This window comes from Bison bison, unplaced genomic scaffold (assembly GCF_000754665.1).
Source record: "Bison bison bison isolate TAMUID 2011002044 unplaced genomic scaffold, Bison_UMD1.0 scf7180017864104, whole genome shotgun sequence".
Classification (NCBI taxonomy): domain Eukaryota; kingdom Metazoa; phylum Chordata; class Mammalia; order Artiodactyla; family Bovidae; genus Bison; species Bison bison.
Genome location: NW_011494676.1, coordinates 1,258,628 through 1,264,184, shown reverse-complemented (window position 1 = coordinate 1,264,184; position 5,557 = coordinate 1,258,628). Strand labels below are relative to the sequence as shown.

Sequence of the window (5,557 nt, the reverse complement as noted above, 5' to 3'; positions counted from 1 at the left end):
GTATTGGTGTTTTTCCTTCTGGCTTACTTCACTCTGTATGATAGGCTCCAGTTTCATCCACCTCTGGTATTGGATTTTAATGAATTTTTGGAACTGAAGCCTCACATTCTCCTTGAATGAAAAGTCTGTTAAGTAAGACTCTGGGTTTACCATGCCAGGAGAAAAGAGTGGAGGCCAGAGCTGGCCAGCACAGGCTGTTCACGGCATCTCAGCTCCAACAGCCAGCCCGAGGTCCAGGACCCTGAGGCCCGGACTCAGCGGCATTTAGAAACTCTGTGCAGAAATGTTCTGCATTGGACCTTTAAGCAAAATACAGTTCCGATCTGGGCAGCAAGAGAGAGACTTGTGTGGGTGCAGACGGTGGAAAAAGAAAGTTTTCCCTGACCGGGAATCGAAACTGGGCCGTGGCGGTGAAAGCACAGAATTCTAGCCACTAGATCACAAGGGATCTGTGGACAAAAATCTTTATTTAGCTTCTCCAGGTGAAAGGTGGGTGTAAGATGACCCTTGAGAAAGTCAGCAAGTGGGAAAGGCAATGTCGCAGCGGCCCAGGGCTGTGTGCATCTGTTCAAGGCTCCCAGCCCTGCCCCGTTGCTCATCGCCCTTCACGTCTCCTTTCCTGGGCGTCGCTTTTGCTCTGGGGCAAGGACACAAAGTAGCGGACTGGGTCCCTCCTGGTCTAGCTGTAGCGCTGCGTGCTGCCGAGCCCAGGACTTGCTCTCTTTGTGAACCTCGGTTTTCTTTGTCGTCAGGCTCGGTGATGAGTGGCTGGTGATGAGCGAATCCGTCCACCTCCAGATCTCTGAAGTGGCTCCTGGGCCTCTCCGAGCGCTGAATAAAGAGACTTCTAGGTGGTCACCAACTCTTCCTCCAGCTGCGTCCCCTGCCTCACCCCGTACCTTTCGCGCCTGTTGGTTTTACCAATGAGAATACATATTTCGGGGGGGCGGGGTGCAAAAAGAAAGAGAAAGCCTGTTTCCGCCCGGTATCGAACCGGGGACCTTTCGCGTGTGAGGCGAACGTGATAACCACTACACTACGGAAACTGGATAAACTCTACTCTTGAACAATGTATCCATTAAATTCGAGGTCCCGCCACCAGTAACCACAGCACCAACTCTTAACACCAGAGGAGCCTTGAAGCCCCAAACTCTCTCAGGCACGGAGACGGCGGCTCTGGAGGGCCCTGCTTTAGGGTTCCCCCTCTCCCCTGAAGTGAGGACCCTCGGACCCCCACAGGTTGCCTTTGGGACCCCGCACCCAACGAAGAATCCTCAGATCCTCAGCTGCGCACCCTGAGTTCAGGGGTCGCCCCCGCCGACTCCCCAGCTCCCGGAAGCCGCAGGAGGCGGGGACGGTGGGTGCGCCCGAGGCCCAGGTGACCCCGAAACCCAGAGGTGTGGAAGCCGTCCCTCCAGGCCTGCGGACCCGCGCCTCGGTGGTCCTTTTCTAGGCGCTGGCGATCAGCGCTCTGGGCTCTCAGGAATGACTGACGCTTCCAATCCCCCCGGGATGCGCCCTCCCCGCTGTTCCTTTGCACCTGACTCCTGTTGTGTTTCTCTGAAAGTCCGTTGGGCGCATCACTTCTCCGGTGTCCTCCTGGCAAAAGGGAGTTCTCTTTGGTGTTGCCTAAAATGTCACCCCCACCGTCCCTGGGTGGGCTCGAACCACCAACCTTTCGGTTAACAGCCGAACGCGCTAACCGATTGCGCCACAGAGACAGCACTACGGGGTTCTTTTGGACTCTCTCTGGAGTAGACACTCATTCCCGGGGTGAGCGCTCTGTCCCCCAGAGAAACGGTGCCGTTTCCCTGCCCCTACCCGCCACAGATGCCAGCGCCCCCGGAGAAACCGCCATCCAGGCCTCAAAGCTTTCGGGCTTGGACCGAAATAGATCCAAGCACAGCTGAACACCAGGTTGCTCCCACGATGGCTCTTCCCGTTTCCTCGCCTACACCCAACGAATAAGAGTTTGCCCACCCTGGCAAAGGTCTCCGGGGCTGTGCTTCGGTTTCCTGTGTCCACCAGGCAGTTTCCACCAGAGTGGGCTTTCCTGGGGGTCAGACGGTAAGAATCCATCTACAATGCAGGGCACCCTGGTTCAATCCTTGATTTTGGAAGATCCCCTGGAGAAGGGAATGGCTACCCACTCCAGTATTCTTATCTGGAGAATCTTTGGACAGTGGAGCCTGGCAGGCTACAGTCCCTAGGGACACAAAGAGTTGAACACGACTGAGCGACATTGACTTCAGTTTAAGTGAGTATAGCTCGTTTGTCTGAGTGTTTTCTTTAAAGTTATTTTTATTCACATTGTAAATTTAACAATATACACTTGTTGTGAGAATAACTTATCCCTCTCCGAATCAGAAATATATGAAGAATAAAAGAAGAGTTCTCCTGCCTCCATTCCTACTCCACCGCTGACACACTTTATATGTTACAGGTAAGAGGTGGTGGCCGCTTAGGAGTGTGATCAGCGCTGTGAGAAAACTAAGGGACCCAGGAAACCCTGTCTCTTGCCCTGACAACGGTATGCCCCCTCTGGGCTATGGGGAAAGGGGGAAGGCAAAGAAAAGGAAAATAACACTCTTATTTGCAGAAATTTTACCTCCGGATGGGACACTCTGGTTAACCTAAACAGAATATGCGGTTGGTGATAGAGACCTAGGGGGTCCTCCCCGGCACAAAACCCAAAGTGGATTTCAACTCGTTTTCTGAGGTGAGAGTGAGCTGAGTCGATCAAAGGAGAGGAGCGGAGAGAAAGCGAGAGGGTTGAGCACCTAGGGGAGTCAACCGTATTGGAGTCTCCTCAGGACCTTAGAAGAACTGCCCTGAGCTTTTGGGTGGGATGTACGGAGGCTAAAGAAGCGGATACCGTTGTCTGGCGATGGAGGCGAGGTGGCTCCGGAGGGGGTTCCATGGTGTAATGGTGAGCACTCTGGACTCTGAATCCAGCGATCCGAGTTCAAATCTCGGTGGGACCTTTCTGCCTACTTAGAAGAGAAACACTTTTTACTCCCCTAATAGGACCCACCTGAGGTCTCCCGCGACCCTCAGCGGCCTGGTTGACACGGACACGGCGGACAGGTGTGGGACCGATCCGGGGCGTCCTCGCTGGACCCGGGCGGCTCTGCCCATCTGTGCCCTCCAAGCCCCGGCCAGGGGCGCAGCGGCCCAGCCAGTGCCTCCCCCTCGTCGGGTACCCTGGGTCTCTCGAGTAAAACGCAGAGGCTGAGCTCATGGAGTCCTGCCCCGCGAGGGGGCTTCGCACTGCCCGTCTTGTAACTGCACGGGTGTCCCTGTGGATAAATGGTTGCCAGTATGAGTTGTCATGTCAGATATTCACATATTAGATGATACCTAAAAACATTTACCCCCACGTTGAAAGGGGAATATAAGTAACTATGATTTCTATAATTATACGACTTAATCTTCGTTGAAAAATATTATATGGTATATTTAATTTTCTGTGGCACATAATTTTGAATTTTATAAATGGAAATATTTTTTGGAATTAGAGTTTGCTTAAGGGAATCAAAGCAATACAGGAAATTTAGGCAGTTCACTTTCATTAGGATTTTGAATAGAAAATAAATATAAGACTTCTACAACCTAGAATAGTATGGTACCAATATTTTACACATTTTTAGAAAATCAGAAAGTCAACATGAAATAGGTTTTAGACCAAAATTATTAAAGCTAGGTAAGGCATACCAGGAGTCATCTCTGAGAGTATGGCAGGGCATTTTCTATGCAATTATATATCAATTATTAGAATTATCTAGAGTGTTAAAAGTATTCAAGATTCATCCTTATTATCAATTTGAATTTTTTTCTTGTACGTAGCATGGAGAGCACTAATGCTTCCCTGGTGGCTCAGAGGTTAAAGCGTCTGCCTGCAAGGCTGGAGACCCAGGTTCAATCCCTGGGTCGGGAAGATCCCCTGGAGAAGGAAATGGCAACCCACTCCAGTATTCTTGCCTGGAGAATCCCACGGACGGAGGAGCCTGGTAGGTTACAGTCCACGGGGTCGCAAAGAGTCGGACACGACTTAGCGATTTCACTTTCACGTCACTAAATGTTTTTTATACTCCTGAGTTACATTTCAGCAAATCAGAAAGTTCAAGGTGGGGGTGGGGGGGAAGCCCAACCCATATGGGTTCTATGCACTGAGACAGAAAAGGTGGTTCACTACCCCACTTTGGAGAGAGGGAGAGTGGAATATGTGTGGTAAAGCTGGATGCCTCTGTGCTTGAATTCGGACTGGACCTGGGACTGGGTCAAGGCCAGAACAACACAAGACTAGGCATTATTATCCTGGGGCTTAGACCCACCTGACAGCACCCACTCAACAGTCCTGGAAAGCTCTTGAGGATACTCCCCCTCCCTTGGACGCGTTTCCCTTCTGGTTCTCTATTCCACCAGCCGCAGAGAAGGACTTTTCACCTCTGTGTCCTGACAGAACACTTTTTGATCCCTGCAGGACACAGGGAGCCAGGCAAGAGTGAAGGGGGGCAGCTGCACTGACCCGATGGGCTTCTAGCAAAGTAGCGGGAAAATCCCATAGAAAGAGGAGCCTGACTGGCTACAGTTCAAGGGGTGGAAAAGAGTAGGACTTGACTCAGCCAGTGGGGGTGAGAACCAGGTGGTTCCACCAATCAGAAATCTCCGCGGTGGGGTAGTGGGGGAGAGCAACCTGTTTCCGCCCGGTTTCGAACCGGGGACCTTTCGCGTGTAAGGCGAACGTGATAACCACTACACTACGGAAACGGGACTGGAAGAGAGAGGAGCGGGCAGGTACTGCGGCGGGGCCGTCGCTGGGTTGGGGCGACCACAGCGCTTCACTGCGAGCAGCTCCCACCCTTTACTGAGGTGTCCAGGGACCCGATTCACCCCAAACCGCAAAGCTGCTGGCCTGGCATTAGTTCTGACAAAGTTCCCTTTGCGGGTTCCGTGTGGAGTGGTGAGGTGGCTTATGTAGATCTGCAGGTGGCCGCTGCCTTGGAGATGACTGGCGGGCAGGGAACTACACAGACATTCCACTTTCAGCTTTGCAGGCCGGTCTGCAGCGTCGGGCTGCGGAAAATCCGAGCGTCAATATTTGCTTAGAGATAAGGAGATATACAGCCAAACAGTCAGTGAAACTGGTTATCCCTGGAAAATAGGAACATGGGAAGGGATCAGGAAACTACTGTCCGGGGGCGTGTGTAACATTGTATTACATACAGGATATTTTCAAAAGTTCATTGCTTGTATTTTGGATTTAAATTTGTGTGTAGTCATAAGTATCACTCTTTAAAAATTCTGGGTCTATTGTCATGTGTAGCGGAGTGTTTTCCACTGTCAAACCATGATTTTTTTAAAAAAGTTCAAAATTCCGGAAGGAAGGAGTTGGACCATTATTGCTCTTTTGTTGATCTGATCAGATGAGCTGATAAACTCACAGATCCTCCCAGCCCTGGAGATAACTGCAGGTCAAAGAGGACTGCTTTACTCTTCTCTTGCCACCTGAGAAGCTCGGGGGCAGCAGATTCAAATTGCAGGGAGCTGGAGAGGC

General features: G+C 51.4%; 4 non-coding genes across 4 annotated transcripts; 1 reads left to right on the top strand and 3 right to left on the bottom strand.

Annotated features, from left to right (window-relative positions):
- Window positions 1–973: 973 nt before the first annotated feature.
- Window positions 974–1,046, bottom strand: TRNAV-CAC. The gene has a single exon. It is a non-coding gene; the product is annotated as a tRNA-Val (tRNA).
- Window positions 1,047–1,647: 601 nt separating this feature from the next.
- On the bottom strand, window positions 1,648–1,721 carry TRNAN-GUU. Its single transcript has one exon. It is a non-coding gene; the product is annotated as a tRNA-Asn (tRNA).
- A 1,191-nt stretch (window positions 1,722–2,912) lies between these two features.
- Window positions 2,913–2,984, top strand: TRNAQ-CUG. Its single transcript has one exon. It is a non-coding gene; the product is annotated as a tRNA-Gln (tRNA).
- A 1,713-nt stretch (window positions 2,985–4,697) lies between these two features.
- Window positions 4,698–4,770, bottom strand: TRNAV-UAC. The gene has a single exon. It is a non-coding gene; the product is annotated as a tRNA-Val (tRNA).
- Between the last annotated feature and the right edge of the window lie 787 nt (window positions 4,771–5,557).